The sequence below is a fragment of the Camelus dromedarius genome, unplaced genomic scaffold (assembly GCF_036321535.1).
Source record: "Camelus dromedarius isolate mCamDro1 unplaced genomic scaffold, mCamDro1.pat HAP1_SCAFFOLD_114, whole genome shotgun sequence".
Lineage (NCBI taxonomy): Eukaryota > Metazoa > Chordata > Mammalia > Artiodactyla > Camelidae > Camelus > Camelus dromedarius.
This window is the reverse complement of record NW_026989787.1, coordinates 8,605,769-8,616,479: the sequence shown is the minus strand read 5'-3', so window position 1 is coordinate 8,616,479 and position 10,711 is coordinate 8,605,769. Positions and strand designations below refer to the sequence as shown.

At 42.3% G+C, this 10,711-nt stretch overlaps 1 long non-coding RNA gene across 1 annotated transcript; it reads left to right on the top strand.

Moving 5' to 3' along the window:
* The first annotated feature begins 38 nt into the window (after positions 1–38).
* On the top strand, positions 39–5,171 carry LOC135320745 (uncharacterized). The gene is made up of 3 exons (XR_010380022.1): positions 39–245; positions 3,514–3,586; positions 4,960–5,171. It is a non-coding gene; the product is annotated as an uncharacterized LOC135320745 (long non-coding RNA).
* The last annotated feature ends 5,540 nt before the right edge of the window (positions 5,172–10,711 follow it).

The window sequence follows — 10,711 nt, the reverse complement described above, 5'->3', positions numbered from 1 at the left end:
GGCAGATCTTCCACTGTCTGCCCTCTCAGGTTCTGGAAACTTACCCGTGAACTTAGGTCTTTGGGCAGCAGCATTATCTCGAACTTACACAGCGTCCCGAACAAAAGAACTAAGCCAATCTCCACAAAGGGCGGCAGCCCCTCCATCAAACTGATCCACCCACAGAATTCTGCCCAGATACCTTGGATCCACCAGCCACAACAAGCCTCGCGGTACACACGAAGATTCCACCTAGAATCCAACCGGTAACTGCCATCCCCAATGGTTGCTAAATATTGTCAGTGTTGGGGGAGGGGCTGCATCAAACGAGAGGTTCCTAAGTTAAATGTGATTCTATCCACTAGCGTGTCACTGTCCTTTTATCTTCCCTCTTCCCTTTGGTTCAGATCTGTATATACAGAACACACGGAGGGAAGTGTGTCAATTTTTAGTTTATGGTATCACACGTCTTGAAACTTTCTAACAGCTCACAGTACACAGAGACCCCACTAAAGGAAACTCATGTTTGTGTAATATCCATTCAACCAGAATATATATCCGTCTGTTACTTTCTGCTGAAACACCCACGCTCTCAGTAAATGGATCCACTTTTTCATGGGGGCTGAAATTCCGAGAAATGAAACCAATCCCAATGTGCACTTTACTGTCTGTCTCGTTTGCTCTTAGTACAGTTTTGCAGAGCTACTTGTCTTTGTTATAGGCTTATGCCGTTTCTTCTCTACTTAGGGTAGAATATGGCATTCATTCTTGCTGTTGGAAGAATTGTAAGTCTATATCACGGACTATGACCAAATCTTATTCAAAATCGGCATTTGGGTTAGGTCACGATATGCTCTTTTGAATCAATATTTATGAATATTAATGTACACGTCTGTGTTCTGAATACAAGTGTGTTGAGTACATTTAAGCTGCGATACTGGGTCGGTGCGTGCTGAATGATCCTTGACATCACTTTGAGTATTTTGTTTTGAATACTCATGGTTTCTTTGTATATGTCAGCCAACCGTACCCTGTTGGTGTCTGTTTGTTTGTTTGATTGTTTGTTTGCTTGTTGTTGGTTTTGCAAACACTTTAGGCCATTCATCACTCCGTTTTCTTCAATCAGAAAGTCATATATGTGAATCAATTAAGATAGTGCTTAAAATCACCTATGATTTCCTGCTACCCTCTCCCATCTTATGGCTTTGATGTCCTCCTTGCCTTCTTCTTGTTTCTTGTTTGTAACTCACGCTCTTCTTGCATTTCCAATAATGGATTTTCTTATTTCCATTTCATCTAGCTACTTTTGTATTCAGGGTAGAATTCTCAATCTTTCTTTTAGGAAAAGTTTTGAACTGCTGAATTCTTTTAAGCTTTGCTGGTCTGTGAATTTCCCTAGCTATGCCGTTATTAGAAATGGCAGTCATGTGGCATAGGCTACCCATGATTACAGCTTTTTCTCATTCAGGATATGGCCTATGTCCTTGCACTCCTCCCTGTTCTGCAATATTTCTGCCGATATATGAGTTGAAACCAGTCTGGAGGTACTGTTGTGACTAAATTGCTTTCCTCTAGATGCATTTTAAATCACTGGGGTGATCATGAACTTTGTTGATTTTAATTATACAGCTGCAAGTAGGTCTATTGGGATTCCACCTCCTTTGAACGCTGTGTAGTTCCTGAAATCGTATAGATGATTCTTTCTTGTCTTTCAGCATGTTTCAGTCTGACTTTTCTACAATTATCTTTTCAGGCTTTTTTTTGTTAATCTTGATTTTCCATCTGGGACTCTTACGAATCATACTCTTTCATGCTTTGTCTTACCCGAGGCTTCAACAGCAATGTTAGCATTGGTTTGCACTTCCTTTTCTAAGCCTTATTCTGATCGAGGGATTTCTGTTCCCCTGTCTTCACAGTCTTTCACGAGTCCGTCTGCATTATCAAGTCTGCTTTGGACTGACTTTAGCCCTGGTATTGTCTCATCCTTGGGTTTTCTGGTATTATTTGGCTCGTTTTTAGAGTTTCTCTTCCCCTTTCCCGGTATACTGCCTTTTGTGATTCTGAGACACTGTTGTACTTCATGTTTTCCTCACCTCAGTTTTCAATACTTGCTCTGGTAGCGTTTTGCAGTCTGGATGTTTGAAAGCTTAATTTTTGGGCCTTCAAACTCTTTGGAAGTGAAAATGGTACTTCCTATTTCTTTTACTATACTTCTTTACATCTACAGGTCAAGTAATATCAGGTATCAAATATAGATTTCTAGGGCTTTGTTAAGTGAAAATTTTAGACCATTGTGTGTACAAAGTTCCATGATATTTCTGTGAGGACAATTTTCCCTAGGCATTGATGCCATCCCCTGATCCTGTGTGTGTTGTCTGGTACATCTCTAATTGCTGGTGTTGCCTTTGTTGTGATGAGCACACCATATTATTTCAATTAGTAAAACTTCGTTTATTGCACTTACCTCACAATTCTGAAAGTGCAGAGTACACTTCCTCTTCTGTAAATGAAGCTTAAAGCTTTTCAGCTAGGCATTCTGCTGTACGTCAGATTGGAATCTTTCCAAAACAGCAAACTGAGAGTGCGCTTGTGCTTTCTATTGCCATGGGAATGTCCCAATGTTACCAGTTCTTCCCAGAGCTTCTCTGTCTACAGAAACACCAGTGGAAACGTATGTATGGATGTCATACATCAGGGCCTGCTGGAATGATCCCGCAGACCGCTCTTTGTGTCCTCTGTGCAGTACCATGTCAGTGCCATCCAAAATGTAGCATCTGCATTTGGGAGATAATGCTGAAGGAAATGCTTCAACTTCTCACGTTGTGGACTTTGACCACTCTTCCTTGATCCCTCATCCTTTGGTCATGGGTGCACGAAAGCAACCACAGAGATGTACCGAATATTCCTCCTCAAACCAATCCGTAATCCCTGTCCAGGTTATGACTGTAGCAGATCCTAAAGCTTTTAATACTGATTTCAAACCCAAGGGCCACTGAATCCCTCAGACCAGATGCACGGCATCTCGGTTTGAGCCCCACACGTGCTCTATTGGCAAAATGCCAAATTGATCCTGGGCCTGCAAAATGCAGTGGATGTGGCCATGGAACATATCGAAAAACTCAACCCCACACGCCAATGTGGTTGCTTTCTTACTGAGGTAACAGTTCGGTTTGCTCTCTTGATAGAACCCACCACAACCCACAACGCACTCCAGATCCCTGAGACTCAGCGTGTGCCATTATCTGTAGCTCTAAACCTCATTTTCCGCTGCCTCTTTAGCTCAAATTTGGCAGATCGCATCTTGGTCTCAGAATCTATTGTGGGGATATTTTGTGCTGATTTGTATGAGTTATGTCAGCCAAGCATCTGCTGTGGACTCTTCTAACACTCAGCGCATTACCTACATTCCCATGTGTGCTGTCCGCTTGAGAGTGTGCGTCCAAGTAAAACAGAGTTTCACCTTTGCTGCTCCATCAGCAGAGGTCAGATCCTGCACAGATTTCCATTCTCTACTTTGCCTTCTCCTGCTTCCAGGTTTTCTGAGGAATCAGACTGATTTTGGAAGTAACAGACCACTCTTCGGAAAGTGTCCTGTGCCAAGGGCTGGGTGAGTGGAAGTTTACATTGCTGTGTACATGGAAGGGAGTGAGCGCAGGTTGCACTGGTTCTCTGCCAACTGGGCATCGATAAATCAACACTTTCCAGATGTAATTCACAGAAATGTGGTGTTTGTTTAGCTCTGTTTTCTATAAAGCCATGGTTGGAGGGATTGTCCGAAGACTCCAATTTTGACATTGTGTTGATAAGACAGTTGCAGTTTTTAAGAAGGTCAATAGAATTGATTTACATGTTTTGGGATTTAGATGAAAATGAAGTTAGTGTTTGAAACGTACTAAATTTACCTAGAAGTCAGACTTGTCAATTTTTGTAACATTATGTCAGCTCTAAGAAAAATGTAAACAGATAGAAAGTAAAATTGCAGTCCAAAATGTTGAAGCGGACATGTCAACTCTTTACTATTGAAGCCTCCAACACCAACAGGAACAATGAAGTACCTATTGAAACCATGAAATAACCGAGAGCCTGGTTTTCCGTTGTGCATGTGGTGCCCTATACTCCCAATGACACATAATGTCCAATGTTGGCATTTCAAAGGGTAAGATTCCTCTCTAGGAAAGTACAAGAAAAACCAAACAAAATATATACATTTAGGCTTGATTCCAAAAACATATACAGGCATTATAGCTGTGAGATCCCTGCTGCAGCTATGCTAGGCTATTGAAAAGCAGGGGTTCTTCTATCAGTGATGAGAAAGAATAATCTTCCGATCATGTTGGGTAAAGCAATTTAACACAACCAAGTCTGCACCCCCAATATATCGTGCACCCGGTGCTTGGCTGAAGAGAAAGACGGTCCACCAAACCTTTGTCTTTAAAGGCTTTCACGACTTTTACAGTTCAGGTCACTATCTGACATAATATTTACCTATAATGTCTTGAAACACTGAGGCCTACTACATATTCAATTTCAGTCAAAGATTCCTCTCACTTACCACACTCACTTCACCCCAGACAAGACATAAACCCAGCATTTGCTGAATCTAGGGGAAGGTCATCATTTCTTTGTGTGAGCTAAGTATTAGATTCCCAACAATTTTAGGCGAGAGTATTTGACCTTTCAGGAGTTCACTGTTGTTCACAGAGTGTGAAGATGGAGGAACTCTGATTCTAGGAGGGGCTTGCTCTTCTCCTACTGGCTTCATTGCAGCTCAGGTTCTGATCCTTTAAAATGGATGCCTGAGTGGAGGGGAGGGAAGAGCATGTGCTTGATAGCAAGGCCCAAACCTGTGAAAAGGCTAACCTGGGCTTGGTGCATTTTGGTCTGAATGGTTTGTAAATGCCCCTTGGGACCTGTGGATTCTCATGACCTCTTCCAAGAACATGAGCGCTTTTATCATCTCTGCCATCTCTTCTCTTTTAGACGTCAGGAATCTTGGAGCCGTTCTTGGAGCAGAGAATTGAGTGACTTTCTCAAGTGCACGTTGACACTCCGAATGGTTCTGCCAGTATCACAGACGTTCAGTAGGTCTCATGAATGTCTTTCGAGCCTGGTATTCTCTAGAGATATCTGCATGCCGGTATTCCCAATTGTAGAGGAACAACTCTCACCAATATTTTCGCATCTCTCCTCAATCCTTGCAGCCAGCTATTCTGCCAGCTTCTCTTCGTGTCTCCCATAAAGTCGACTTCAACAGGACTGGGCAAGTCTGAAAGTACCTCGGAGCCTCACCAGTAAGCTGATGATAGGCAGATCTTCCACTGTCTGCCCTCTCAGGTTCTGGAAACTTACCCGTGAACTTAGGTCTTTAGGCAGCAGCATTATCTCGAACTTACACAGCGTCCCGAACAAAAGACCTAAGCTAATCTCCACAAAGGGCGGCAGCCCATCCATCACACTGATCCACCCACAGAATTCTGCCCAGTTACCTTGGATCCACCAGCCACAACAAGCCTCGCGGTACACACCAAGAATCCACCTAGAATCCAACCGGTAACTGCCATCCCAAATGGTTGCTGAATATTGTCATTGTTGGGGGAGGGGCTGCATCAAACGAGAGGTTCCTAAGTTAAATGTGATTCTATCCACTAGGGTGCCACTGTCCTTTTATCTTCCCTCTTCCCTTTGGTTCAGATCTGTATATACAGTAGAAACGGTGGGAAGTGTGTCAATTTTTAGTTTATGGTATCACACGTCTTGAAACTTTCTAACAGCTCACAGTACACAGAGACCCCACTAAAGGAAACTCATGTTTGTGTAATATCCATTCACTCAGAATACTTATCCGTCTGTTGCTTTCTGCTGAAACATCCACGCTCTCAGAAAATGGATCCACTTGTTTCATGGGGGCTGAAATTCCGAGAAATGAAACCAATCCCAATGTGCACTTTACTGTCTGACTCGTTTGCTCTTAGTACAGTTTTGCAGAGCTACTTGACTTTGTTATAGGCTTATACCAGTTCTTCTCTACTTAGGGTAGAATATGGCATTCATTCTTGCTGTTGGAAGAATTGTAAGTCTATATCACGGACTATGACCAAATCATATTCAAATTCGGCATTTGGGTTAGGTCACGATATGATCTTTTGAATCAATATTTATGAATATTAATGCACGCGTCTGTGTTCTGAATACAAGTGTGTTGAGTACATTTAAGCTGCGATACTGGGTCGGTGCCTGCTGAATTATCCTTGACATCACTTTGAGTATTTTGTTTTGAATACTCATGTTTTCTTTGGTATATGTCAGCCAACCGTACTCTTTTTGTGTCTGTTTGTTTGTTTGATTGTTTGTTTGCTTGTTGTTGGTTTTGCAAACACTTTAGGCCATGCATCACTCCGTTTGCTTCAATCAGAATGTCATATATGTGAATCACTTAAGATAGTGCTTAAAATCACCTATGAGTTCCTGCTACCATATCCCATCTTATGGCTTTGATGTCCTCCTTGCCTTCTTCTTGTTTCTTGTTTGTAACTCATGCTCTTCTTGCATTTCCAATAATGGTTTTTCTTATTTCCATTTCATCTTGCTACTTTTCTATTCAGGGTAGAATACTCAATCTTTGTTTTAGGATAAGATTTGAAGTGCTGAATTCTTTTAAGCTTTTCTGGTCGGTGAATTTCCCTAGCGCTGCCGTTATTATAAATGGCAGTCATGTGGCATAGGCAACCCATGATTACAGCTTTTTCTGATTCAGGATATGGCCTATGTCCTTGCACTCCTCCCTGTTCTGCAATATTTCTGCCAAGATATGAGCTGAAACCCCTCTGGAGGTTCTGTTGTGACTAAATTGCTTTCCTCTAGATGCATTTTTAATCACTGGGGTGATCATGAACTTTGTTGATTTGAATTATACAGCTGCAAGTAGGTCTATTGGTATTCCACCTCCTTTAGATGCTGTGTAGTTCCTGAATTCGTATGGATGATTCTTTCTTGTCTTTCAGAAAGTTTCAGTATGACTTTTCTACAAATGTCTTTTCAGGCTTTTTTTGTTAATCTTGCTTTTCCATCTGGGACTCTTACGAATCATATTCTTTCATGCTTTGTCTTACCCCAGGCTTCAACAGCAATGTTTGCATTGGTTTGCACTTCTTTTTCTATGTCTTCTTCTGATCGAGGGATTTCTGTTCCCCTGTCTTCACAGTCTTTCACGAGTCCGTCTGCGTTATCAAGTCTGCTTTGGACTGACTTTAGCCCTGGTATTGTCTCATCCTTGGGTTTTCTGTTATTATTTGGCTCGTTTTTAGAGTTTCTCTTCCCCTTCCCGGTATACTGCCTTTTGTGATTCTGAGACACTGTTGTACTTCATGTTTTCCTCACCTCAGATTTCAATACTTTCTCTGGTAGCGTTTTACAGTGTAGATATTTGAAAGCTTATTTTTCAGACGTTCAAACTCTTTGGAAGTGAAAATGGTACTTCCTGTTTCTTTTACTATACGTCTTTATATCTACTGTTCAAGTAATATCAGGTATCAAATATAGATTTCTTGGGCTTTGTTAAGTGAAAATTTAGACCATTGTGTGTACAAAGTTCCATGATATTTCTGTGAGGACAATTTTCCCTAGGCATTGATGCCATCTCCTGATCCTGTGTGTGTTGTCTGGTACATCTCTAATTGCTGGTGTTGCCTTTGTTGTGATGAGCACACAATATTATTTCAATTAGTAAAACTTCGTTTTACTGCACTTACCTCACAATTCTGAAAGTGCAGAGTACAATTCCTGTTCTGGAAATGAAGCTTAAAATTTTTCAGCTCGGCATTCTGCTGCACTTCATCTTGGAGTCTTTCCAAAATAGCAAACTGAGAGTGCGCTTGTGCTTACTATTGCCATGGGAATGTCCCAATGTTAACAGTTCTTCCCAGAGCTTCTCTTTCTACAGAAACAGCAGTGGAAACATATGTATGGATGTCATACATGAGGGCCTGCTGGAATGATCCCGCAGACCGATCTTTGTGTCCTCTGGGCAGTACCATGTCAGTGCCATCCAAAATGTAGCATCTGCATTTGGGAGATAATGCTGAAGGAAATGCTTCAACTTTTCACGATGTGGACCTTGACCACTCTCCCTTGATCCCTCATCCTTGGGTCATGGGTGCACGAATGCAACCACAGAGCTGTACCGAATTCTCCTCCTCAAACCAATCCGTAATCCCTGTCCAGGTTATGACTGTAGCAGATCCTAAAGCTTTTAATACTGATTTCAAACAGAAGGTCCACTGAATCCCTCAGACCAGATGCACGGCATCTCTGGTTGAGCCCTACACGTGCTCTATTGGCAAAATGCCAAATTGATACTGGGCCTGCAAAATGCAGTGGATGAGGCCATGGCACATATCGAAAATCTCAACCTCACACGCCAATGTGGTTGCTTTCTTACTGGGGTAACAGGTCGGTTTGCTGTCTTGATAGAACCCACCACAACCCACAACGCACTCCAGATCCCTGAGACACAGCATGTGCCATTATCTGTAGCTCTATACCTCATTTTCCGCTGCCTCTGCTAGCTCAAATTTGGCAGATCGGATCTTGGTCTCAGAATCAATTGTGGGATATTTTGTGCTGTTTTCTAGGGGTTATGTCAGCCAAGCATCTGCTGTGCACTCTTCTAACACTCAGCGCATTACCTACAGTCCCATGTGTGCTGTCCACTTGAGAGTGTGCGTCCAATTAAAACAGAGTTTCACCTTTGCTGCTCCATCAGCAGAGGTCAGATCCTGCACAGATTTCCATTCTCTACTTTGCCTTCTCCTGCTTCCATGTTTTCTGAGGCCTCAGCCTTTCCAACCACTCTTCAGAAAGTGTCCTGTGCCAAGGGCTGGGTGAGTGGAAGTTTACATTTCTGTGTATATGGTAGGGAGTGAGCGCAGGTTGCACTGGTTCTCTGCCAACTGGGCATCGATAAATCAACACATTCCAGATGTAATTCACAGAAATGTGATGTTTGTTTAGCTCTGTTTTCTATAAAGCCATAGTTGGAGGTATTGTCCGAAGACTCCAATTTTGACATTGTGTTGATAACACAGTTGCAGTTTTTAAGAAGGTCAGTAGAACTGATTTACATGATTTGGGATTTCATTTAGATGAAAATGAAGTTAGTGTTTGAAACGTACTAAATTTACCTAGAAGTCCGACTTGTCAATTTTTGTAACATTATGTCAGCTCTAAGAAAATTGTAGACAGATAGAAAGTAAAATTGCAGTCCAAAATTTTGAAGGGGACATGTCAACCATTTACTATTGAAGCCTCAAACACCAATAGGAACAATGAAGTACCTATTGAAACCATGAAATAACCGAGAACCTGGGTTTCCGTTGTGCATTTGGTGCCCTATACTCCCAATGACACATACTGTCCAATGTTGTCATTTGAAGGGGTAAGATTCCTCTCTAGGAAAGTACAAGAAAAACCAAACAAAATATATACATTTAGGCTTGATTCCAAAGCACATACAGGCATTTTACCTGTGAGAACCCTGCTGCAGCTATTCTAGGCTACTGAAAAGCAGGTATTTTTCTATCAGTGATGAGAAATCTTAATCATCAGATCATGTTGGGTAAAGCAATTTAACACAACCAAGTCTGCACCCCCAATATATCGTGCACCCGGTGCTTGGCTGAAGAGAAAGACGGTCCACCAATACTGTGTCTTTAAAGGCTTTCAAGACTTTTAAAGTTCAGGTTACTATCTGACATAATATTTACCTATACTGTCTTGAAACACTGAGGCCTAGTACATATTCAAGTTCAGTCAAGATTCCTCTCACTTACCACACTCCCTTCACCCCAGACAAGACATAAACCCAGCATTTGCTAAATCTACGGGAAGGTCATCATTTCTTTGTGTGAGCTAATTATTCAATTCCCAACTATTAAAGGCGAGAGTATTTGACCTTTCAGGAGTTCACTGATGTTCACAGGGTGTGAAGATGGAGGAACTCTGATTCTAGGAGGGGCTTGCTCTTCTCCTACTGGCTTCATTGCAGCTCAGGTTCTGATCCTTTAAAATGGATGCCTGAGTGGAGGGGAGGGAAGTGCAAGTGCTTGATAGCAAGGCCCAAACCTGGGAAAAAGCTTACCTGGGCTTGGTGCATTTTGGTCTGAATGGTTTGTAAATGCCCCTTGGGACCTGTGGATTCTTATGACCTCTTCCAAGAACATGAGCGCTTTTATCATCTCTGCCATCTCTTCTCTTTTAGACGTCAGGAATCTTGGAGCCGTTCTTGGAGCAGAGAATTGAGTGACTTTCTCAAGTGCACGTTGACACTCCGAATGGTTCTGCCAGTATCACAGACGTTCAGTAGGTCTCATGAATGTCTTTCGAGCCTGGTATTCTCTAGAGATGTCTCCATGCCGGTATTCTCCATTATAGCGGAACAACTCTCATCAATATGTTCGCATCTCTCCTCAATCCTTGCAGCCAGCTTTTCTGCCAGCTTCTCTTCGTGTCTCCCATAAAGTCGACTTCAACAGGACTGGGCAAGTCTGAAAGTACCTCGGAGCCTCACCAGTAAGCTGATGACAGGCAGATCTTCCACTGTCTGCCCTCTCAGGTTCTGGAATCTTACCCGTGAACTTAGGGCTTTGGGCAGCAGCATTATCTCGAACTTACACAGCGTCCCGAAAAAAAGACCTAAGCTAATCTCCAGAAAGGGCGGCAGCCCATCCATCACACT